Source organism: Vipera berus, assembly GCF_964194415.1.
Source record: "Vipera berus genome assembly, chromosome: 1".
Lineage (NCBI taxonomy): Eukaryota > Metazoa > Chordata > Lepidosauria > Squamata > Viperidae > Vipera > Vipera berus.
Window position 1 is genome coordinate 333963078 of NC_138202.1, and position 26849 is coordinate 333989926.

At 43.8% G+C, this 26849-nt stretch overlaps 1 protein-coding gene and 1 long non-coding RNA gene across 2 annotated transcripts in view; one reads left to right on the forward strand and one right to left on the reverse strand.

The window, feature by feature from the left end:
* Window positions 1-10849, forward strand: part of LOC308672582 — a 171002-nt gene extending 160153 nt beyond the window's left edge. The window contains exon 2 of the long non-coding RNA XR_014027458.1: window positions 10756-10849. This is a non-coding gene — a long non-coding RNA (uncharacterized lncRNA). The remainder of the gene's footprint in view (window positions 1-10755) is intronic.
* Window positions 1-26849, reverse strand: part of EXTL3 (exostosin like glycosyltransferase 3) — a 146363-nt gene that overhangs the window by 87066 nt on the left and 32448 nt on the right. The gene's annotated exons all lie outside the window — the stretch shown is intronic.

The following is a 26849-nucleotide window of genomic DNA, read 5'->3' on the forward strand; positions in this document are numbered from 1 at the left end:
AGATCTATCAGCGGCTTTTGATACCATCGACCATGGTATCTTACTGCGTCGTCTTGAGGGGCTGGGAGTGGGAGGCACCGTTCTGCGGTGGTTCTCCTCCTACCTCTCGGACCGTTCGCAGACGGTGTTGGCAGGAGGGCAGAGGTCGAGCCCTAGGCCTCTTAATTGTGGAGTCCCTCAGGGTTCGGTGCTCTCGCCCCTCCTGTTCAACATCTATATGAAGCCGCTGGGAGAGATCATCCTGTTGTGACTCAGGGCCAGCCTGTGGGTCCGACAGCCGGGTCCGATGTATCGGAGGACTCAGATGTGGGGGAGGAGGGAAACGAACCGGCTGATGATGATTTGGAGGCTTTGCAGAGTCCTCAGCCGGGGACCTCTTCTCAGCTGTGTGAGCCCGAGAGTGCGGAGGATGATGACCCACAGCTGGCCCTGTTCAAGGACGCCCGACGCAGGAGGCAGACGAGCAGGGACAAACAAAGAAAGACTATGGGACTCCTCGGGAGGAGGCACAGGGAGACCACGCCCTGAGCTCTCTATAAAAGAAGTGTTTGGGGAGGGGCTGGTTGCTGAAAGCAACTTTTCCGCTTGAGAAGACAAGCTCTTGTGTTTTTGTTAACTGCGTAATTAAATCTTGGCAGAAGCCTTTTAGCCTTGGACGCTTTCCAGACTCTTCTCTTAATTAGGGGTTGCGAGAAGAGGGCTGGTTCAGAACAGTTTGCTTTCAGCCACCCACCCCTTAATACTACGATGGAGCAGCTTCTTGCCGAGAATGCCCAGCTCAACCAGCAACTCACCTTGCTGGCCACTCAGGTGGCACAACTGCAGGCTCAGGTACATGCTGCCCCCCCACCCAGGAGGAAATGTCAGTTAGCTATGCCGGATAAATTTGCTGGTAAACCAGAACTGTTTCCTGCCTTCCTGGGACAATGCCAGCTTTATATCAGCGTGAGAGCAGCTGATTTCCCCACTGACCGTGATAAGGTGGGATTCGTGTTGAGCCTTCTGTCGGGAGATGCAGCTCGTTGGGGCACGCCTCTGTTGGCACAGCCTAGCCCTTTGTTGGATAACTTTGGGGGGTTTTGTGACCATATGCGCCTCATGTACGAGGACCCGATTAAGGCGCAGACCGCCACCCGACGTCTGAAAGCTTTGAGGCAGGGTCAGCGCCCCCTACAGGCCTATATCAGCGATTTCCGGCTGCTTAGCCAGGATTCCGCCTGGAATGAGGCTGCGCTCGTGGATGCCTTTCAGGATGGCTTGTCAGAGGAGATGTTGGATGAGCTGGCCCGCGTGGACATTCCCTCAGATCTGAATGGGCTGATCCATCTTTGTCTGCGGATCGATGCCCGGCTGCAGCAGCGTAAGAGTCGCCGTGCTACCCCACAGACCCCTGCCGCCCCTGTTGTGCGTGAGCCCCCAGTCCAGAGGGAGGAGCCAATGGAGCTGGGTGCCGCCAGGTCCCGTCTATCGGTGACGGAAATGGACAGACGACGATCGGAGGGGTTGTGTTTTTACTGTGGGGACCCTGGACATTTGGCTGCTTCTTGCCCAAAGAAGCGTCAGCGGGCGTCAGTGACCAAGCCAGCTCCGAGAAAGTCCCCTGCTTTGCTATCGGGAAACGGTCCGAGCCCGATCTAGACGGTGTGAAAGATCGGGCGACCCACAACGATCACGCCGAGCGACGCCGTTCCGACGGTGCCTGTGAACCTCCACGGCATTTGATTTTGGAGGCACGACTGATCCTTCCTGGCAAGCCAGAGGGGATTCCGGTCCATGCCTTAATTGACTCTGGGGCTACCACTAACTTTATGGATTCGGCCTTTGTGGCCAAATGGGCTGTTCCCCAGTGTCCGGTGGATCCGCCCATGCTTGTGGAGACCATCGATGGTCGAGTGCTCCTGTCCGGGCCTATCACGGCCGCCACGCAACCCGTGTGTATGGCCATCAGTACCCATGTGGAGGCCATTCAGTTTTACGTCACTTCGGATCTGCACTTCCCCGTGGTCTTGGGACTGGCGTGGCTCCGGGCGCATGATCCACAGATCTATTGGTCTCAGAACTTGGTCACCTTCCCAAGTTTGCAGTGCCTGGACCACACCCGCCATATCTGTGCCGGCCAGGTGGAGGGTTCCTCAGGGGTTTCCTTGCCTCCCGTACTGTCCGACTTTGCTGACGTGTTCAGCGAGTCAGAGGCGGACCAATTACCCCCGCACAGGCCCTACGACTGCTCCATTGACCTAGTCCCTGATGCGCCTCTCCCAGTGGGGCGTTTGTACTCCATGTCGGAGCCCGAGTTGGCCGCATTGCGGGACTTCCTGACAAAGAACTTGGCTCGTGGATTCATCCGGCCCTCGTCCTCGCCAGTGTCTGCGCCCGTGCTCTTCGTCAAAAAGAAGTCGGGCGAGTTACGGCTTTGCTGTGACTACCGGAAACTCAACGCTATCACGGTGCGTAACCGCTACCCGCTGCCCCTCATCCCCGAGCTCTTGGACCGACTCCGGGAGGCTAAGATCTTCACGAAACTGGACCTGCGTGGAGCTTACAACCTCGTCAGGGTTCGGCCGGGTGATGAGTGGAAGACAGCGTTTGGTACTCGCTATGGACATTTCGAGTACACGGTGATGCCGTTTGGCCTGACCAACGCCCCCGCTGTGTTTCAGCATTTTATGAATGACATCTTTCGGGATCTGTTGGACCAGTTTGTTGTGATTTACCTGGACGACATCCTGATTTACTCCCCGTCGCGTGAAGCGCATCATCAGCATCTCCGTCAGGTCCTGCAGCGCCTCCGGAAACATCGGCTGTTTGCCAAGTTGGAGAAGTGCCAGTTCTACCAGGTGACCATTGATTTCTTGGGCCACCGCATTTCTCCCGAGGGCATCGCCATGGATCCAAGTAAAGTTGAGTCGTTGCAGAGTTGGCAACCCCCGCGTCGCGTGAAGGATGTTCAGCGACTTCTTGGATTTGCCAACTACTATCGGACATTCATCCCTGGCTTTGCTGCCTTGACAGCCCCCCTCACCCGGCTCCTGCAGAAGAAGACTCGGTTCCAGTGGAACGCCCCCGAACAACAGGCGTTCCAAGCTTTGAAGGACGCCTTCATGAAGGAGCCCATCTTGAAGCATCCTGACCCGCAACGGCCGTTCGTCGTGGAGGCGGACGCCTCCGACATTGCCATTGGGGCCGTGTTACTCCAGGCAGCGACGCCCAACGGTACCCTTTTCCCTTGCGCGTATCACTCTCGGAAATTGAATCCCTCGGAGCGCAACTATACCATCTGGGAGAAGGAGCTGCTGGCCATCAAGGCGGCGTTCGAGGCTTGGAGGCATCATCTGGAGGGGGCGCGGCATCAAATCGAGGTCCGGACGGACCACAAGAATCTGGAAAGCCTGCAGACCGCTCGGAATTTGAATCAACGCCAGATCCGGTGGTCCCTCTTCTTTGCGAGGTTTGACTTTCGGGTGCGGTACATTCCAAGCGGGCACAACCAGAGAGCGGATGCTCTGTCCAGGAAGCCCGAGTACACCCGAGTGGAAGACAAGCTTCCGCCCAGGACAGTGATCCCCGTCGAGTCTTTTGCTGCGGTACGGGAGCCGGTGGATATACGGGCTCGGATCCGGGAGGCGCAGCAGCAGGAGGCGTGGGTGGCTCAGCGGAAGGAAGAGGTGGGGCCAGATTCGCCTTGGTCGGTCACGGATGGACTCCTGTATTATCGTGACCGGCTCTATGTTCCAGGAGGGCCACTCAGGGGACTCGTCCTCAGCCAATGTCATGATAACCCGGCTGCGGGGCATTTTGGCCTGTTCAAGACTCTGAACCTGGTCTCCCGTACTTTCTGGTGGCCCCGAGTCCGACACGATGTCCAGTCTTATGTCACCTCCTGCGTCCCATGCAGGCAGGCCAAGTCAGCGACAGGGGCCCCGCCTGGTTTACTGCAGCCTTTGCCAACGCCCAAGAGACCCTGGGGGGCTGTGTCCATGGACTTTCTGACGGATCTACCCCCATCCTCCGGCTTCACGACAGTGTTTGTGGTGGTGGACATGTTGACCAAGATGGCGCACTTCATCCCCTGTCGCGGCTTACCGTCAGCTCGCGCCACTAGTCGCATGTTCATCCAACAGGTGTTTCGGCTGCACGGCCTCCCCGATAGAGTCGTCTCCGATAGGGGGGCCCAGTTTACAGCCCGCTTCTGGCAGGAGTTGATGCGGGCGTTGGACATTAAGGTTTGCCTCTCGTCCGCGCATCATCCTCAGACCGACGGGGGTACCGAGAAGGTCATCGGCATCTTAGAGCAGTATCTGCGCTGCTATGTTAACCTGCAGCAGGACAACTGGGTGGACTATTTGGCCATAGCCGAGTTTGCCTTTAATAACTCGCAACACACCTCCACGCAGATGACACCGTTCTTGGCCAACGTGGGTTATCACCCCAGGTTCTTCCCTCTTTCTCCCGTGGACTCACCGGAGCCGGCAGCGAACGAATTCATGGCGGAGTTACAGGCGATCCATCGGTTGGTGCGACGGCAGCTGGAGAAGGCCAAGGCCGACTACAAGAGGTTCGCCGATCGGTCGAGAAGGGATACGCCTCCACTATCGGTGGGGGATCGGGTCTGGCTGTCCACCAGGAACCTACCATCCACTCGGCCGGCGAGGAAGCTGGACCACCGTTACCTTGGACCGTTCCCAGTCGAGGCCGTCATCAACCCGGTCGCCTATCGTTTAACTCTGCCACGTTCCCTGCGCGTGCACCCCGTCTTCCATCGGTCCTTGTTGGTCCCCGAACAACCGGCCTGTCCACTTCGCCAAGCGGAACCTCCCCCATCAGGAACTCGTGATGGAGGCAGCACCCCCGAGTACGAGGTCGCCAGCATCAGGGATTCCCGCTGGCTGAAAGGTCGCTTCCAGTACCTGATCGAGTGGAAAGGGTACGGGCCGGAGGACTTCACATGGGAAGACGCGACCGCCGTTCATGCCCCTGCGTTGGTGACTGCTTTTCACGAACAGTTCCCATCCCGACCGCATCCGGATCGGCAGACCCGAGGGAAGGGCCCTGCGGTGCGGGATAGTGTTGTGACTCAGGGCCAGCCTGTGGGTCCGACAGCCGGGTCCGATGTATCGGAGGACTCAGATGTGGGGGAGGAGGGAAACGAACCGGCTGATGATGATTTGGAGGCTTTGCAGAGTCCTCAGCCGGGGACCTCTTCTCAGCTGTGTGAGCCCGAGAGTGCGGAGGATGATGACCCACAGCTGGCCCTGTTCAAGGACGCCCGACGCAGGAGGCAGACGAGCAGGGACAAACAAAGAAAGACTATGGGACTCCTCGGGAGGAGGCACAGGGAGACCACGCCCTGAGCTCTCTATAAAAGAAGTGTTTGGGGAGGGGCTGGTTGCTGAAAGCAACTTTTCCGCTTGAGAAGACAAGCTCTTGTGTTTTTGTTAACTGCGTAATTAAATCTTGGCAGAAGCCTTTTAGCCTTGGACGCTTTCCAGACTCTTCTCTTAATTAGGGGTTGCGAGAAGAGGGCTGGTTCAGAACACATCCGTAGCTTCGGGGTGAAATATCATCAATATGCTGATGATACCCAGCTATTCATCTCCACCCCGAACCAACCCAGTGATGCCCTCGATATGATGTCCCGTTGTCTGGAAGCGGTACAGATTTGGATGGGAGAAAACAGGCTTTGACTCAACCCGGCCAAGACTGAGTGGCTGTACATACCGTCATCTCGTTTAGTCCAAGAGGTTCCATCTCTGACTATAGGAGGAGAGATGTTACCTCCCATTGATAGAGCACGCAATCTGGGTGTCCTCCTAGATTCACGACTCAGTTTTGAAGATCACATTGGAGCCGTGGCTAGGGGGGCATTTGCACAGATTCGTCTTATATACCAATTGCGCCCCTTTTTGGACCGAGATGCCCTACGTACAGTCACCCACGCACTCGTTACCTCCCGTATTGATTACTGTAATGCTCTCTACATGGGGCTACCCTTGAAGACCACCCGGAGGCTTCAGCTGGTGCAGAATGCAGCTGCACGGGTTGTGATGAGAGCTCCCCAATACTCCCATATTACACCCCTCCTGCGTGAGCTGCATTGGCTACCAGTTGCCCTCCGGGTGAGATTTAAGGTGCTGGTACTTACCTTTAAAGCCCTACATGGCTTAGGTCCGGGATACTTGCAGGACCATCTGCTGCCGGGAACAAATTCCCATCGTCCAGTACGCTCACACAGAGAAGGCCTCCTCAGGGTACCGTCAGCTAGACAATGTCGGCTGGCGACCCCCAGGGGGAGGGCCTTCTCTGTGGGAGCGCCAACCCTATGGAATCAGCTCCCCCCTGAGCTTCGGATGGCCCAAAACCTCCAATCCTTTCGCCGCGGCCTCAAAACACACCTGTTCCACCAGGCTGACCTAGACTGACAGGCACTTTAATTAATTTATATTTATATATTATATTTAGTATTTTATATATTTATATATTTTATAGTATTTTATATATTATATTTAGTATTTTTAATTCATTTTTTAAATTCTCTAATTTTAATTTTAACATGGCCTGGGTCCGGGGTATTTGAGGGAACACCTGCTGCCGGCATCAAACGCCCTTCGCCCAGTGCGCTCCCACAGGGAGGGTCTGCTCAGGGTCCCGCCGGTAAGAGATTGCCGGCGGGTGACACCCAGGGATAGGGCCTTCTCAGTGGGGGCGCCTGCCCTCTGGAACCAGCTGCCGGTGGAGCTGAGGACTGCTCCCGACCTCCGATCATTCCGCCGGGGCCTGAAGACCTGGCTCTTTGAGCTCTCGGGCCCAGGCTGAGGAGATATTTATTTTAATTGGGGTTTTTAATAGTACAGGGTTGATTTAATATTTTTTAAATTGGGTTTTAACTTTTGTATGGTTGATTTTTAACTCCCTGTAAACCGCCCTGAGTCCTCAGGGAAAGGGTGGTATATAAATGCAATAAAATAAATAAAATAAATAAATAAATAAATTTACTGCACTGATGTTCTCAATTTCATTTTTATCTTGATTTCTGTACTTATAATATGTTTTGTTGTTAGCCGCCCTGAGTCCTTCGGGAGATAGGGCGGGATATAAATCCCATCAATAAATAAATAAATAAATAAAATCATTTAACCAAGGAATATTTGGTTCTATTATCCCAATGAATTAAAAGGAATATTATTATAAAACTATTGAGATTATGTATATCTAGAAAATGCAGGATTTAAGAAGTCACCCAACTATATAAACAACATTTTTTACAAACCTCCACCTTTTCATACTTCACATATTTTACGTTAAAAATAGAGGAGAAAGTTTCAGATAACATTTCGCACAAAAAACCCACAAACAGGTTCCAAGGTCAGTTAGGCCTTTGAGAAAGTATGCCTGAAGACACTGGGGACTTAAAACTATCCAAATTAAATAATAATTCATGTATTGTTCATTTTTAAAAAATTGATCTAGTGGTTAAGGCACCAGACTAAAAAGCAGAAGACTGAGTTCAAGTCCCTTCTTAGCTATGAAAACCCACTGGATGACTTTGGGGCAGTCATTCTCTCTCAGCCCAATTTACCTCACAGGGTTGTTGTGAGAAAAATAGGAGGTGGAGGGTGTATTGAATATGTTCACTATCTTGAATTATTATTTGTAAAAATAATAAAAATGGGATATAAACAAATAATTGTATTTATAAGATGTTCTTATGTATGATGATAATGTTTTGTTATCTTTGTGAACTGCTGAAGACCTTTTGTGATTACGGTAGGATCATTACAGGACTCATCTTCCATTTCTATAAAAACACACCCAGTCTAAAAAAAGAATGTTTCCATTTAAAAAAATTGAACAGCAGTCGTTGCCAAATACATCTTTACAGATCAGATTTATTTAATCAAAAGCTTGATCAGTCAAATCTTTAAACAGAAAGGGAAGAAAATCAATTATGAGAGATGCACTATACTTTATGAAATATTTAGACAAACTGAAATTTCAATCTTCAAATTAATGCAATACCAAAAATAGGAATGCTGAGAGCTCTCTTGTTATTCAATGAGTTTCAAACATTGAAGTCTGTGAAAGTGGGAAAAATACTCAGACATGTTTGGTCTACCACTTACAAACTCAATCCTTGCTCCTCTTGGCGGATCAAATCTAGTAGGGACGGGCTGTCTGGTGCCTCCTGATTTTCTATGCCAGCAGGCAAACTGCCAACCAAGAATACGGTATTCCAGTTGAACACAGCAACATCAAGATCTGCTTTATGCCAAGTCAGATTATGGTATCCATCTAAGCAAGTGCATTCTGCTCAGACAGCAGCAGCTCTGCAGGATTCTCAGGAAGAGATCATCTAGAAAGCCTTGGTGGAGCAGTGGGCTAATGCCTCCTTAAGTAACACCAGCTGCCTGCAATTAGTGCAGGTTCGCATCCCACCAGGCTCAAGGTTGACTCAGCCTTCCATCCTTCCCAGGTAGGTAAAATGAGGACCCAGATTGTTGGGGGCAATTAAGCTGACTTTGTAATAATGCCGCTTGGGGTGTGTGTGAAAGCCCTAATAAGCAGGCATATACATAGAATGAAGGCTACTGCTAAGCTTGTAAGCCGCCCTGAGTCTTCGGAGAAGGGCGGGATATAAATGGAATTAAAATAAATAAATCTTTCCCAATAAAAGGTAAAGGTAAAGGTTCCCCCGCACATGCGTGCTAGTCGTTTCCGACTCTAGGGGTCGGTGCTCATCTCCGTTTCAAAGCCGAAGAGCCAGCGTTTGTCCGAGGACATCTCCGTGGTCATGTGGCCGGCATGACTAGACTCCAGAGGCGCACGGAACGCTGTTACCTTCCCACTGGAGTGGTCCCTATTTTTCTACTTGCATTTTTACGTGCTTTCGAACTGCTAGGTTGGCAGAAGCTGGGACGAGTAACAGGCGCTCACTCTGTTACGTGGCACTCAGGATTTGACCTGCCAAACAGCCGACCATCTGATCCTACCTATTTGCTAATTTAATTGGATTTGCTTAACAGTTGCAATAAAAATGGTCATAAAATCTATAGGGTCATGTAATGAATTCTTTCAGTCCCAGTTATAGTCATAAATTAAGGATTACCCATAGTTAACTCTTTGGGGAAAAAATAAGCAAACAAGAAACCCTAGAAAATTGATATTAAGAAGTGAATCGGAGAAAAAGGAATTGATTCTGAGGACAGAGGAAAAATAAGTAGTAAGCAAGCAATTCAAGAACAAAAAACTGACAGCTATTGTGTACCAAGAAAGGGAACTAAGATATTTGATGCATAGAGTAGGTAATGAAAGGTATGATCCATCAGTCACTATGTAGACAAATTTGAGGAGTACAGATGATACGCTTGATTTAAAATTCAGCTAACATATTAGTTTGGCAAGGAAAGAGAGGGATCAAATTATTTCTGTTGAAAGTCTCTGTTAATTTTTTTACTTCAATGAAATAAATTTGAGCAGAAGAAAAACACTGGAACTGGTTTTTGAGAGTAAATGTTCAAGGGGGAAAAGCAAGGGAGTATTAAGACATGTGTTTAAACCAAAACGTTCACATCTACTGAAGTCCTGCCATATTTACATATTGATTCTCAAGAAATATCATTTCTTTCTATTGAAATAATTGCTGTAATATGCAAAGTAGTTGTGAAAAAAGCTGTACAAACCAACAAGTGCTCTTATTCATTCTATTAGAAAATCTGAAGCTATTTCACTTTCACATAAAAATATAATAACTCTAGAAAAATAACAAACCAGCATACAATCATAACCCAAGGTCTTTAAAAAGGCAGCATCTTCAACTGGAAACCTCCACAGCTGATTATAGAGGACTTAAAGCTGATTGCACCAACCAGGCAGGTTTGTGTAGGAAAATATAATCCTTAAGGAATACTAAACCTGGTCCATCAGGGATTTTAAAAAGCTTAAAATCAATATTTTTCACTAATACCCAGAAATGGGGCTTTAAGCCATGTAGTTGTTTAAAAATATAAAATGTTCTCTAGAGGATACACTCCCTTTGTACCAGCAGTAAAGCTGCCATTAAGCAACAATAATGAAAAACAAATTCATTGCTCTATCATTTTGTTTACCAAATCTGAAAGGTCCAGGTACGTTTTAGAACTGTGGTCTTCTGAACTATTACTCAGTGAGGTTTCTTCCTTGTTAGGCTTATGCATTTAACATTACAATTATATGCTGCAATCTTTCCTACACTGATTTCAGAAGAAGCTGTTTACCAAGGATCCCTAAACTTTGGAGGTCCTAGGTACATTTGATACATTGTGGTCACTTAGGGAATGTGCAAAGATTCTCAGAGATTTTTCATTAAAATATTACAATATTAAAATCTCCTTTTAGCATTTTCTCAATAGTTAGAATTTCATTTGGAAAGAGCCTGTAAGCTAGAGCAGGGGTCCCCAGCCTTCGATCCATGGACCGGCACCGCTCCGTGGCATGCCAGAAACCAGGCCACCCAAACCAGCGAAGCCCTGTCCATGGGGTGCAGACAGCATGCGAAACCACGCCCTCTACAGTCCACGGAAAAACCTCTCTCCACAGAACTGGTCCCCCGGTGCTCAAAAGGTTGGAGGCCACTGGGCTAAAGGGCTCAGCATGAATTTAACAGTGGGAAGCAGTTTTATTCCATTTTTCTGTGGGTCCTGGGATTTCCTTTGATTTGCCTTTTTTTAAAAGAAAGAAAGAAAGAAAGAAAGAAAGAAAGAAAGAAAGAAAGAAAGAAAGAAAGAAAGAAAGAAAGAAAGAAAGAAAGAAAGAAAAAAGAAAGAAAGAAAGAAAGAAAGAAAGAAAGAAAGAAAGAAAGAAAGAAAGAAAGAAAGAGCAGCTACAGCAGCAGCACTTCAAAACATCCAGCTATCCTTTACAGCAATGCATATCTAACACAGTAAGCAGTAAACTGAAGAATGTTAGAAGATGAACAAGACAGAAAAAAATGAACTCCAAGAAACAGATTACAGTTCTTGTTCTCATTTTTGGCACTATTCTTGTTTTAGAAACCAAAGTCTCTATTTCCACTTAACTTGTAATTACTCCCTGCTACATGCAGACATTTGGTAAAAGCATATCAAGAGTAAAACAAAAGAGAAATGTGGAGATCTTTGAAGGAGGTTTATCCCCCCCAAAGCTCAAATCAAATGATCAGCTATGTGTCTCAAAGCTCCTTGTCCAATAAGTATTCCAGCAGAACACAGCAACACCAAGAACACCAAATCAGATTACATATTCATCTATTCTAGTATATTTTGCTCAGAAACTAGCAGCTCTGCAGGATTCTCAAGCAGAGATCATCTTTCTCAACACTTCCTACCTATTTGGTCATTTTAACTAGAGAGGTGAAGGACTGAATCTTTATAAACCCACTGGTGCATTCTATCCACTGGTGCATTCAGGCCTTTCTGGTAGATTTGACTCACCCATGATCTAATCCAGCTCAAGAATTCTGGGAGTTGAAGTCCATATATCTCAGAGTTGCTGAATTTGAGAAACATTGACCTAATACAAATAAACTTGGTTCTCATGCATTTAAAAGAAAGAGATTTTTATTTGAGACAAAAGGTTCCATCCTGTGGCTGTGCAAATAAGTTTAGGATGTTCTACAGTAACAGTGACACAACATCAGATTATTTTTATGTTAACTTATCCTAAAACAAATAGGATTAGTATTTCAAGCAGGTATGCTAGAGCAGGGCTTTTCAACCTTTTCATCCATTGTACCACTTTTAGGACAAGCAAGGTGTACAAAAACGTGACAAAAAAAGGGGAAAAAATGATAAAGTACAGGTAGTCCTCGACTTACAACAATTCACTTAGTGACTGTTCAAAGTTACGACGGCACTGAAAAAAGTGACTTATGGCCATTTTTCACACTTATGACCGTTGCAGCATCCCCAGGGTCATGTGATTTACATTCGGATGCTTGGCAATCGATTCATATTTATGATGGTCACATTGTTCCAGGGTCATGTGATCGCCTTTTGCAACCTTCTGACAAGCAAAGTTAGTGGGGAAACCAGATTCACTTAACAATCATGTTACTAATTTAATTTCTCTCCCTCTCTCCCCCTCCCTCTTTCTCTCCTCTCTCTCTTTCTCTCCCTATTTCCCTCTATTTCTCCCTCTTTCTCTCTCTCCATTTCCCTTCCTCTTTCTCCTTGTCTCTCTCTCCCTCTTTCTCTCTGTCTTTATTTCTCTCTCCCTTTCTCCCTATTTCTTTCTCCTTCTCTCTCCCTTTCTCTATTTCTCTCTCTCCCTCTTTATTTCTCCCTTTTTCTCCCTCCCTATTTTTCTCCTTCTCTCTCTCTCTTTCTCTCCCTCTCTATTTCTCTTTCTCTCCCTGCCTCTATTTCTCTCTCCCTCCCTCTCCGATTGTCCCTTCCTTCTTTCCTTCCTTTCTTCTTTCCCTCCCTCTTTGTCCTTGCCTCCTTCCCTCCCTCCCATTGTCATTTCTTTCCTTCCTTCCTTCCAAAATCCATTTTTAACAAGAAACCTGACAACCACTTAACTCTTTATGAAGCACCGGAGGAAAGTTGGGGAAGATCTATCAATGATACTTGGAGGTTGCTAGCTCATTTAATAAGCTTTATTCCAGCAACAGAAACACCTCGTATTTGCTCAGAGTCAATCCACGCACGCCAACAATGCTGCTGTGGACCGCAAGGCAGGAAGGCGCCCTTCACACGGGAGGGGTGGAAGACGCACCAAAGTGCCCTTTGCCCCACTCGCCTTCTGCAGACGCGGCTGGAGTCCCGGGTGGGGGGAGATCCGGCACTCAGAGAAGCGCACGCTGTAACTCACAACCAGCTGCTCTTTCCCAGGGTGGCCCCCGCAGCAGAGCACAGCGCAGGGCACCAGCATGCCCCACTGCCACAGAAGCAGGAGCAGCCCCAACTCCTTCAACCCCAATAGGCCCTCGTCCCGGAGCCTCCCGCTGCTGGAAACCTGCGGCGGCGGCATAGCAGGGCTTGCAAAAAGTGGGGTGGGTAGCTGCTCCCGGCAAATAGGGCAAGGCCGCTCCTTCTCGAAAGCCAGGGTTTGGCAGCTGGCGACGCGCTGGCACAGGGCTCTCCCGGGGCTGGCGAGCCAAATGGGGACCGGCCTCTCCCTCTCTGCGCTAGAGCAGCACCCGCAGAGGCGGCCCTGCGGCCCGGCTTTCTCTTATTTATTAATTTATTAATTGAATTTATATACCGCCCTATTCCCGAAGGACTCAGGACTCTTACAGAAAGCAAGCTGAAATGGAGCGAGGGAGATTGCAGCAGTGCAAGATCAGCCGATTCGCGTTCCTGGCAATCTCCCTCGCTCCGTTTCAGCTTGCTTTCTCTTGCAACAAGGCAAGCTGAAACCAAGCGAGGGAGATTGCAGCAGCGCAAGATCGGTGTTTCTCAGCATGTGCCGATTCATGGTCCTGGCAATCTCCCTCGCTTTCCACTTGCGGAGGTCGGGGCTGGCCATACGGATCAGCTGGCAATTCCGTATGGCCAGCCCCAACCTCCGCCAATGGGCTCCAGTTGGCGGTCAGGGCCAGCTGTACGGAGTTGCCAACAGTGGGGAGGGGAGGGAGTCGGGCGCTTTTTTCCCTTTATACCCATGTTCTGATGGCTTTGCCTACCATGGAGCACATCAGGAAAACAAACATGGGCCTCGATTCCCACCTGCTGCAGCAGGATGAATCCTCGGGGAGGGTGCGCACCATCTGGCCGCTTTGCTTTCCCCTTTGCATCGGGAAGAGGAGAGGGGGAAATCTCTTGAGCCCCGGGAGGGAGGTAATGTGAGGGCCATGAGGGGTATCACAAGCTCACGGGGGGGGGGGGAGAAAAGAAGATGGACGTGAGTGGACGCAAACACCTACCTACCGAGGGAGTGGATGGCTCTGTCCCCTTCAGGCTCGCGCTTGTTTTGGGGGGAAGGACAATATGGTTGCTGCACAATGAGTCCCAGGGGAGGGCGGGGCCTCACTCTGCAACTGCGCTCTTCGCATGACCTGGTAAGTTCCTGCAGCAGGATGTTTTCTGGCAGCAAGTAAGCAAGGAAGGAGCAGGGGGGAGGGGGGGAGGAAGGTGACGCCGCATACCACTAGCCACGTGCTCGCGTACCACCAGTGGTACGCATACCACCGGTTGTAAAGCCCTGTGCTAGATCAATTTTAATGATTGCAGGCCCCTAGCAAGTAAAAAACCCAAAAGCAAAAACTGATCCACTGATAGTTTTTCCAATGCTCACAGCCTGTCTCAGGGAAACAATTTGGAATCTGAGAACAGATTCTGCTGTTCTTTTCCTGTTTGTTTGTTTTTTAAAAAATTCCACTCAAGCTCTGCATTCTTTTAAGATATTTCTGAAGATATTGAAAGCATACAGTGCTATGTCTGAGACAAATTCATCAACCTCCCAATTTAGGCTTAATAAGCAATGCCCAGCTGTTCAATAGGTGGCAGACAATTTCTGGCCCATTTTCAAAATCATAGCTGAGATGTGGAAATGTAATGGCACTGAGGTGAATTTTTTTAAAAAACATACAAGAAAAAACATACAAGAAAATCTGGATATAAGTTGCTTGCGGATTCCTTTGGGCACTTCTGTAATCAATGTGCAAGTTTAGAAAGAAGTAGTAAAGATTGTAACTCAGTGTCCTGAAAATGGTTTATTGGTTTGTTCTTATAAAGCTAGTTTTTTGATTAAAATCAAGAAGATAAATCTGAACTGATGCAAGAATGCCTTATGAAAATCTCAAAAGAGATTAGAGAAATTGAAAAAAGTTTCTATAGTATTTTGAGTTTCCCCAAAAGAACACTTACTGTAAAATAAATATAACTGTGTCAATTATGCAGGTGGGTACAATTTAATTTATCTTGATGCCTTTTAAATAACAGGCAGGAATGTTGATTGCAGTTTGCAAGTATGAAATCACTAACATTCTTGATACATCTTGCTCAGAACCTCTTCCACTTGTCTTTGCATTCAAATATGCAATGGGCCCCATTTTCCATTTTCCTCTACGGGGAGTGACCAAAAGGGTCTTTTTATATTTTTATGGTAAAGAGGAGTAGATTTTGGTGAATACACTGATGTTTCCAATGTACATTTTTTAATTAAATTTTTGCCATTCTTATACTTTCCCGATACTCCCATGTAACACCTCTACTCCACGAGCTGCATTGGCTTCCAGTTGCCCTCCGGGTGAGATTCAAGGTGCTGGTGATGACCTATAAAGCCCTAAATGGCTTGGGTCCGGGATATCTGAGGGAGCACCTGCTGCCGGCATCGAGTTCCCTTCGTCCAGTGCGCTCCCACAGGGAGGGTCTTCTCAGGCTCCCTCCAGTAAGAGATTGCCGGCGGGTAACACCCAGAGATAGAGCCTTCTCAGTGGGGGCGCCTGCCCTTTGGAACCAGCTGCCAGTGGAGTTGAGGACTGCCCCCGACCTCCGTTCATTCCGCCGGGGCCTGAAGACCTGGCTCTTCGAGCTCTCTGGCCCAGGCTGAGGAAATTTGATTTTAATGGGGGTTTTATTTGACAGGGGCACATACAATTTTTTCTTTTAAACTTGTTTTAACTTTTGTATTCGGTTTTTTAATTTGCCCTGTAAACCGCCCTGAGTCCTTCGGGAAAGGGCGGTATAGAAATGTAATAAAATAAAATAAAAAAATAAATAAATACTTTTTCTTCAAAAGTATTAAGAAGCTTTTTCAGGAAGGAATTGTGCTGACTAACTTATTACAATATTAACTGGAGTAAAGTATTTACGTGAATAAAGTGCAATTCTTCAGGGACATCTCACAGCATAAGACTCTAATCAAAAAAAGCTTGATGTCATAATAAACACACTAGTCTCCCACAACAGTACCAGAAATCAGTGTAGTCTTATCACACTTTAAAGATGAACGTACCCTCCCCTCCCTTTGCAAAAAAAATGGTAGGAATTCTTATGGCTGAGACCAATCACAAATCAAGGCATACACTATTTATGGGTAATAGCTGGCCAACTGTCACAGCAGGAATGTTAAACAGGGTTGGGCCCAGTAAAAACTTGGATGAGATTCCTCCATAGAAATCTAATGTAGTGGGTTACCCTGGAAAGATCTCAGAACATTCCAGAATACAATGGTGAACTACTTTCATAATCAGTTTGAGAAAATTACATAAACGTGTTCATGAGATCACCATGAACATGTTTATGAACATGGTGATCTTGGTTCAAAGGAGGCATTTAATATTTGGGCTTGGTTCAGAGGAAGCATTTAATGTTTGTTTCATTCAAGTAGCCTGTTTTATAAGAACCAGTTAAGAACACAGATTTTTCCAGTCCATTTAAAATCCTTCTATCAAAGTTCATATATAAGAAAGTCCTAGGGCCACTAACTGTTCTCCTTCTACCGAATATTGTGTTACTAAAACTTTCAAATAGTAGACTAGTGTTACTCCTACCACCCTTTTGAAAATAATTGGAGAGAGATTTTACATTAATCCCATAGGCATCCAAAACTAGGTTAAAAAGCAACTAGTATCACCATTAATCTTGATGCTAGTAAGTTTAATAGATACTAACAGTAAGGGGTATTAATATTAACACAGTGAAAAAAACTTGCTGCTCCCCATTGCATAATTAAGGCTGATAAGAGGAAGAAAATGGGTGGACCACACAGGGACTGAGATTATATAGCATGCTACACCTTAAACCTGGGTTAACAAAACATAGTTACTGAATTCATGTAACATGCTACACAAAAACAAATAAACTATATTTTATTTTAACAACACAGGCTGTGAAGACAGTGATTAGGTTCCCACCAAACGCTGATCACAAACTATGCATTCTCAACTGAGCCTTGAGGGCTGCCTGCAGCTCACAGCTTGCCCATTTTTTTCACAAAGCAATCAAATTTAGTTCTACAAGAAACACTTCTGTCAGTTAGACAAACTGCTTTAATTCTGTACTTGCAGGTCACTGGGTCAATAAATTAGAGATGGAATGGTTTCCAATACTTTTTTTAAAAATGCTCTTGTTTTATCTGGATCCTTAACAAAGAAGAAGCAGGCTGAGGAAATGAAAGAAAAGTGGTACAACTAAAAGCAATTATCCTATCAGCCTTCAAACTCTTCAGTCAGGAGCATCAGCAGTTGGAGGTAAAGAGTTACAATGTGCATGTCAAGTTTCCGACCTATGGGCTTTTCAAGTGACTCTGAGGCATTGTTTACTGTAAAAGTCCTTTATTAGCCTAATACACCGGCAAATGCTTGCTCAAAAGAAGCTGGAATCTGAAGTCTCTGCCCCTTGCACAATATATTAAAACACAATTCTCCGCCTTTCTAATTTTGTCATTAATCATATTCTCCAATTAATTTAAAGAATCAGTTTCCCTTCCGTTAGAAGAACTGCCAAAGCCTTATCTTCTTTAGAGAGACAAATGGCCTTGAAAGTGCATTCCTACCCTTCCCTCCTCCCAACTTTAAACTAAAGCAATACACAAGTCTTAAAGCAATATACAAGTTTAACATATGAAATAGCTACTTCTTCATCTCTTGTCAAGCAATAACATTCGATGTTAGCAGTGTTGACAGTGCAGGAGGAAGAGTATGGTGTCATAATCTAAGCTTAATGCCTTTTATATCTGCAACATACATGCTGTGCCATCTTCCAGCTTTTGATTTCCCCCCCCTCCTCCCCAGCCATCTCTTGCTTTCAATCTGTCAGAATCCATACCAACTCAGACTATGTCCCATTTACAGGTTAAAAGGAAGTAAATGTTTAGAATTCAACAGGTAATTTCCCTAGGCCTGCTTCTGAATGAAAATCCAAAATGGTAATTGGTCCCTTTGGTTAAACATAAGCATTCCTGCTTCCCATTTTTGACAATGGCCTGGCTGGCCAGATTTATCCAAGAAGTCCTTAAATGGGGCATGAAGGCATCTGCTCTCTGTTCTTTATCTCCAGCATCTAGTATTGAGAAGCATACCACCTCTGAACTGGGAAGCTCCATCTAGCCTTTGTGGCTTATCGCCAGCAGGCTTATCCTCCATGAAGCTATTTGAGACTGAAATAAACCTCTAATGTCACTCTCTTGTGTTAAAAGCCCATCAGTCTGTCATCAAAATGAAATGCAAAGGAACTAGCGTACAATTTTCCCATACTAACATTTCATCCATTTTCCCACCAGCATCCACTTTTGGGGCTTGCTGGCTTTTCAGATTTCTTTCAAGACCCTCTGGGGAATTAACCAAATGCAGCAAAATGATACCGAGTTGTTACTGGTGGGCAATAAATATACTATGCTGGCACAGGTCCAGCCACAATTTTATTCCCAACATAACAGATTATGATTTCCCCCTAGGCTCTCTGGGTAAGGGTGCAAGATATAGTACAATACAGCTGGGGAGAGAATAACAAAACACCCATTATTATCTGAGCTCCTAATGCACATGAACAGGCATGTTTCCCTAGTAGTATTTCTCATAAACAAACTTTTAGTTGTCCTTCGGTTTCACTTCTCAGCATGCTTTTTGTAATAGGTTTACAATGACTTACCTTGCAGTGTATTTTTATCTTAAAGATATATGTAAAATAATTTTCATTAAATGCTGGAATGCCGTGCAAGAGCTTTTGCTCCATTCAAACAGTACCGACAATAAGAAGCACTATCCTCCAACTACAGTAGTAGCATTCTGTGAAGGGTCTGTAGTATATAGGCATAACACCTCTGCTTGCAGAAGGTACCAGGGTGTTGTATTGATAACTGGCTGTCGTAGTTCAAGATATCTGAAGGTTGTCTGGCTAGTCAAGCCAGATTCCTTATCTTTCCTATTTAACTTCTAAAATAATCAATCTCTTATTTCAGCATAGGAATTAAAGGTTATTGCTTAATATTTATACTGTGCTAAAGTGTTCAAAGCATATATATATCCCCCTATCAGAGGAGGAAAGGCTGAGGATGAGCGCCTTGTTCTAGTTAGCCATCTATGCAGAGTTTAAGGACTTTAGTTAGGTAGTTTATTTCATAGCATCTCAGATTAGACAGGTTGTAAAACTCCCACACTAGCAAAATTCTCCATTCCTTTGTAATGATTCTTATTGCAAGCCTGAAACTTGGATGAAATATAAATTAAGCACGCAAAAGCAATCTGCGTGCTTTTTTCTCTGGCTACTAAGTCAATTAACAAGAAGTTAATTGTCTATGGAATTATGCAACTATGCCTAACCAGTACAGAATAATAATTATAAAAGGGCAAAAGAAAAGGGGGGGATCTCTTTTTTGCTTCATCCTAACTGTTGTGGCTTGTAAAAGAGGGACTTTCTCCATGAAAAATTAAACTAAAAAGGAAGCCTTTCGTGTTGATCAATAACCAAGAGAGATGCTTTTATGCAAATGGTAGCCTGATTGCAAGGCGATTTACAAGGAAAGAGAAACTGGTTGGCACCGACTTCTACCATCCATGTTGCTCTCGCTCCAGGTAGCCAATCTAAATGCAAATTCTGAGAAGGAAAAGCTACAATATTCTAGTTGGATAGCAAAGAAAATTTTTAAAACTGCAGACCAAACAGCAGAGGAAGTACTTGGAAACCTAATTCTACATAGGTAAAAAATGATTAAATTACTTATTATGCTAATTATAATACGGACTAAGAATACAGCTATATCATGATTACCTTGGTCTTCTACATTTGAGCAAAGGAAGCTGTTTTGCTTTCTAGGCTGATTTGCAAATGCAATGTTGACCAACCCACAAAGTATTACCTAGCATTCCCTATATTACCCTAAATTGCCATATTACTAAGGGTCCCACTACAGATTTCTGCAAATGTAAATATTGTCAGTCATAGCATTCCAAGGGACAGGCAAAATAAACTTCCAAGATTTAGTTACTTATCAGTATGTTTATTTGCAACCATGCGTTTTAGCAAAATTCACATAAAATTGTAACAACCTGTTCCAGTTCCATTCATTTCCATTAAAATTAACAGAACTATCAGTCAATATCTGGATTCATATTTTCCTTGCGGCCGTTGCAAATAACACAATTTGTTTTGTTACATGTTCCTCTACATCAGTCATAGGCAGTAAGTGTTTTTTTTTCCAATGCTGAACTGATTCAGTTGGGTTAACTAAAGCATTTACAACATTCACTGTTATATACTTTATTTTTCTTAGCAATCATATATGGAGTTATATGCAATCTGTAAAACACTTTGTATCAATTTTCTCTAGATTGTAGCTTGGACTAATATTTATTGATTTTTTTTTCTATAGCCCTTCCCATTTTAGTAGAGTATTGTAGAAATCCACCCTCATGTATCAAGAGTCCCATTCTCAAACAGGGAGAAAAATTATAGTTCAAAGGGATCAGTTATAGCGCACCATGAACAATGAAACTGTATGGTTTAGCTCTCAGCTTCTTCCATAATTCCAAGTTCAGAAAAAGAGCACACATGATAATTCCTGCTGTCATTCTAAATTTAGGTTTGGACTCACCAAAAGAAAAAAAAAGAAAGGGATATTCAATTTGTGCACCTGTACCTTAAGATTTCCCCTAAAGGTGGCTGCAGCTAGCTAACCTTGCACATGCATATATGTGCAGCTAGCTAACCTTGCACACAGACATCCAGAGGGAGAAGAGGATCTGAAGACACAGGGAAACTCACTAGCCACAGAAGATTGCCAGCAGAGTTTTACTTGAAGCCCTTAGTTAACAATTTAGTAGCAAATACATTTTTAAATGAGCACACAATTATATTAGGAGATGCACTATTGCTCCAGTCAGGAAGACAGTTAATCACAGAATGATAGAGCAATTTGGTTGTAAAATAATTTACCATATTCCATACTCTTTGAAAGGCAAAGGACAGAAGGGGGGGGGGAACTGAAGCCAATGCTGCTTACATAATTATTAAGCTGAAACAGTTTTGCATAGAAATTAATATTTTTGTTTTTGAATAGAAGTGAAAAATGAGAAGATCTTGTGAAATTACATGGCGTTGTTCATTAAAATATCAAGAGTCCAGCTTGGCTTGAAGAAGATTTTGAACTTACAAAGATACAATAGCCTTAGGAGTAATACAATCAAAACATATAATTATGTTATGTCTTCCTGAATATGTGCCAAAATGCATTCATCAATGGGAATAGGATGGTGCTTCTATGGAAGCCCACATGAGAATTTGTCATCTGAAATACTGGCAGAAATGCATTCAGCCCATCCTAACTGATAACTTGCCCTGCCACTGATGATGGGGGGGGGGGGTTGATTTTCTCCTTGGTAGTTCCTTGATTCAAGTATTGATTTCTGCTTGATTGCTTGTCTAGTGTTAATCTCTGCTTATCTGGAATTGGTTATTGGAAATAATGTATTCTGGTCTTTTTTTGTTTCCTTTTTAGCATGCTTATTCTCCCTTTGTTTCTCTTTATCCATGTGTTTATGCATGTATTCAGGCAGCCTTCTGCCTGTCTATCTTACCAGACAAAGTATCAAGCAAAAATCAATACCCTACTTAAGGAACTAACTAACTTCTGCTTTTTACTGAATGCAGTCTTTGCTTCTTTATAACTGAAACACTTAAAGAAAAACCAGAAGTTACCTGTATGTCTCTGTTTATTTCATTATATGGTTTATAGTTCTTATTTTTTGAGAAAAGTGTCTGCTAGAATCTTTGAATTATAATAAGAGAAAAAGATGTAGGACAATGAAAATTCAAATACAGAAAGCATGTTTTCAGTCCGTATAGAGGAGACATAGGGTGAAAATCAAAAGGCCTTTGGACTTGATTTAGAATCCTACTGTGCCAATGCCAGAGGCCACAAATAAAAGTTCAGTGGCAGATACATGACATTCACCAACATTTAAGCTGATATAGAGAAGATTCCCTAAATCTGTCAAAAATGTGAAATTATTCCATGGTAGTAGGAAGATGATTCATTCTGCCAAAATGCATCACTGCAATCAATCAAGACAATGTTTTGTTGGGTCTATTAGTGCACGTTTTGCCTCCTTGGGTTAGTTCAATTGATCAGACCTTAGCATGTATATTCAGAGGCACTCTGGGTTGCAAACGATGTGCTCAGCTTCTTCTCTTTAAAGTGTATTGAGCACAAGGGCAAACATGCCCTTTGCATTCATAAAAATTGCATTAAAAGTCCTAAGCAAAACTGCTGCTTTCCCAAGGGTGGGGGGGTGGGGGGAAGGGAAACAGCTGTTTTGCTAGACACTCAAAATAACATTCATAATCCTGAAAATTATAGCAGAATCAGTTTCCAAATCCATATCAGCAAATCTCACAAGCAAAAGATTTGTTACAGGCTCATATTCTGAATGCAGTGTAATCAAGAGCAAAGGTACAAACTGGTCCAGAAGCCCAACAGCTGCAACTGAGCTGAGAGTGCCACTACAGCCGGCAGCAAACATTTCTGCAGAAGAGTTTTGGGTTTATTTGGTGCTCCTGAAAGCATGCTTAGAAGCAACAGATGTTTCACAGACAACTGAAAGAACAAAAGGAAGGTTGCAGTCAAAATTGGAAATGTGATGAGAAAATACAGCCAGAAGAGGATGTATGAGAGATGAAGAAAAAAAGATTGATTTTTGTTAAAAGAAATGGAATAACAGCATTCCTTTTGGAAAAGTATAACCTGGATTTGTAAGACCAAAAATGGAAATGCACAGCTGTGTGGATTCCACAAGTTCATGCAGCCTCTAGGTTTCAGTGTAAAGTTTAGATCCTGTGAATCTCAACATTCAGTTTTAATTGTTTGTAAAAAGAACACTCCTGAATTGTTTTGGAATTATGGTGAACGCTTCTTGACACATTTCTACTGCATTTGCAAACAGCTGGTAAAATATATGATAATGGAGTCCCATTGGTCCCATTATTTCACCTGGCAGCCACAAGAAAGGGATGGAATACAAGATTGATCTGTCTCTTCCAACAATTTTGTCAGAGCAGCATTCCCAACCTGTGAATTGTTCTCCAGTTTGGAATCAACTAAAACACTGATTAGTTCCAACTAGTATATTTAGTGGCCATTTGGTGAATGATGGAAGCTGTAATCCACCACATTTAGAAAGAACCACGTTGGAGAAGCTTACTTTACAGTTTAAAACAATAAAGCTACATTTTATTTCCTGGATATGTAAAGTCCCATAAGCCGGGTTATTAACAATAGGTAAAAACACTTCAATACTTAAAAACACCGTAGGCATGTCAGGTTAATAATCTACAGTAGCCCAAAATCAGAAGGAGCCGGTAGCATCTTTTCTGGCTAACACATTTTATTAATGACTTCAATAGATTTTATTTATGCATTTTAATAAAACATATTAGTTTGAAAAGATGCTATCAAGACTATTGATTTGGGGGAGGTTTTTTTTTAAAAAAAACATTTGATTTTCCTCAAAACTGTTAACTGTTTAAGATAAAGTTCTTATGTAATCAAGGCAAGCTGCTACTAAATTTTATTCTAAACTTCTGCATATAACAAAGGAGTTACCCAAACTTTGATCACCACTCATTCTTGCTGTATTATCAAGCATCTTCTCTTTTCAAAAATCTCTTAAAAGAATTTGTAGCCAAATCTAAAGGAATAAAGTCAGAGTAATAGTAAAAGACAAATTCTTTCAAAAAGGAAAAAAGGAGAATAGAGAGCACACAGTCATTCAGAAACAGACAAGATCAAGCAGCTTCCTACTGACATGGTAAGGCAAAAAGTGAAGCTACCCCCAGCAGAAGACCACAAGACCACAAGTAACTAGACAGCAAGAAAATACAGTAAAATTAATGCTACTTGTCTGCTGCAAATGCATGCTCAGCTCAATAGCTATGGTCAGTTATTGCTAGGAAATGGCACCCAGAAATAGGTATAAGAAAATACTGTACTGAATAATGGAGGAACTCTAAATAAATGTTTTAAAAGGAGCAGATTCTGCTAGTAAAGGAGGGGAAAAAAGCTAAGTACAGAAGGATCTGGGGAGAAACAGAACTATGGGAAAATAGATATGTGTGCTCCTAGAACAGCACATGTCACATCTTTGCTCTACAATCTGTTTGCTTCTGGGCCCAGTTCAGAATGCTGATTTTAACCTTTAAAGATCTTCATGGCATGGGACTAAATTATCTGAAGGACCACCCATTTGCATCAGCCCACCCATTAGATCTAGCAGAGGAGACATGCTGCAGGTACCATCTGTTAGGACAAACAGGTGGTAGGCCTTGTCTGGTGTAGCGCCCACCTTATGAAACCTTCTTCACTTCAAACTTATAGATTAGCTCCATCCTTCCTGACATTCTGAGTCCCTCAAGACCTAGTTGTGTAACCAGTCCTGGGCGGTCCAGGGAACTGGAGATGTCTAAATAGCCCCACTGCTGAGGTGGATATTTTCATTCTTTCATTGCCTAGAGCTTATATATTTTGCTTTTGATAATATTTATCTTTTAATACTGGTTCTTATATTTTTATAATGATTGCATTATATGTGTGTTGTTTTATAACATTGTTAAAGGTAAAGGTTCCCCCGCATATGCGTGCTAGTCGTTTCCGACTCTAGGTGGTCATCTCCGTTTCAAAGCCGAAGAGCCAGCGCTTGTCCGAGGACATCTCCGTGATCATGTGGCCGGCAAGACTAGATGCCAAAGGCGCACGGAACGCTGTTACCTTCGCACCGTAGGGGTCCCTATTTTTCTACTTGCATTTTTACGTGCTTTCGAACTGCTAGGTTGGCAGAGGCTGGGACGAGTAACAGGCGCTCACTCTGTTATGCGGCACTCGGGATTCGACCCACCAAACTGCCGACCTTCTGATCAACAAGCTCAGCATCCTAACCCACTGAGCCACCGCGTCTCTATATAACATTGTTGAAGACACCCAAAATCAATTTTTGTGAGATGGGAGACCATACAAATTTTATTAATAAATAAAAATGACCAGAATTAATCTACCACCTCAATAGTTGCAATGAGTGAAGCACCTCAAAATAAAGAAAATACTATGATTTGTAAAATTAAACATGGGAATTCTCCTGAAAGAAAGAAAAAAGAGTTAAGGTATACTGGAAATAAACTGAGGGAAATGGGGAAAAGATAGAAGAGTAAATAGTGGAGACAGAACATCCTTTAACAGATTGGTAGAAAAATATAGTATCTCTTAGGAGGCTCATGCAATTCAATGTGCCAAAGGACCTGAGTGGTCTTCCAGAGTAATATCCCAACATCAATCAGTGGACGGTTGTCACAAATCTCCCATTAGGATGGGCTCCACAAAATCCAGCAAGTAATTTCCAAAGTGATCTATGGGGTAATGTGGGAATTTTTTAAGAGCTGCAGTTCCAGGCTTCATCAATGCTCCAGATCCCTTCTTGGACTAGGCATAATAGGGAAGGTGTTTTTATTCATCAAATCTATAATCCTGAATAATTTAGACAGCTACATGAAAAATAAAACTAAATATATCAATAAAATTGGCTACATTAGTAGCCATAGCATCAACTTTGTAGAAAATGTTTGAAACTATTGATACAATGAAAGTTGGAAAAGCTCCAGGTCCAGATGCGATTCCTATAAAATACTATAAAAACTGAAGGAGCTTCGCTTCTATTTTGTTGAAAGTATTTGCCAGTTTCATACTATGAAGCCACAGTTATTTTTAAAAGATGGCAGGGGCCTTCTAAACTGTCAAAACTATAATTAATGTTAAATCTTGATGCCAATTTATATTATGTATATGCTCACTCATCTCAGGTGATTCTGGGTGGTGCACAAAGATTAAAACACAACAACATACCATACAGCCTCTAGCAACCAAGAATAAAAGACTAATTTCACTCATCAGAAATACATCAACAGTAGAGCTCATGCAACAGCTATTATGGCTGTTTTGAATTAAAATTCAAAAAAGTATTATCTGCAATAATATTTCCTACACAATCTAGTTTTATGAAAAGGTGCCAAGCCTCTGATAATATTAAACAGTGCATTTATTACTATTATGTAAAGTTAAGAAACAAATTATCATACTGGCAACACCAGAAGCAGCAAAAGCCTTAATATATTGCAAATTAATTTTTTTAATGAAACGGATGAAATAATTTGGATTTCCTAATCAAATTTATTTCTTGGCAAAAATTATTTGAATACCTTTGCTCACATGATTATGAATGGGGTTATTTCTTCTGTTGTTAAACCATAAAGAAATATATATCAAAGACTTATTTTTATTTCTGCTTATATTCTTAGCACCTATGGCACATTTAATAAGAAATGCAACAACTCTTAAGAACTCTATGAAGTGGAATGTAAATATAAGTTGTATGTTTGACAGCTTAAGTGCAGTTTGCCATCCTGTTATGAAAAACCCCAGTCAAGAAAGCCATCATGTTCTCTTTTACCACTGGGGAAGAACAGATAAGGATCTAGGTTCAAGGCAGTTTGAATTGCTGAAGGCATGTTGATTCCAGGGCAGCATAGGGTAAGATTCCTGTAGAGTTCCTGGACAGGCTCTCCGGAATGCTATGATGGACACCAATTGGGGGTGGGGGGGGATGATATCTTTTCTTAGAGCAGATGGTCTTGCAGAGAGAATGAAGCAATGAAGAATCAGGCCTGTGAGCCCTTTACTCATCTCCAAATGGAGAGGGGAGTGTAGGAAAAAGCGTACATCTAAACAGCCACAAACTTAACCTAGGTAATGTTGCACAGAGAGAAACAGTTAACTTAAGATAGATTGGTGCAAGTAGTAATTAATCACTGCCATATTCCCACTCCTTTTCAGCTGGTTTTAGAAGCTCCAAACATAACTCTCAGTGCTTGCTGTGATCAGGAAGGATTGCAGCTGAACACTCCAGATCACAT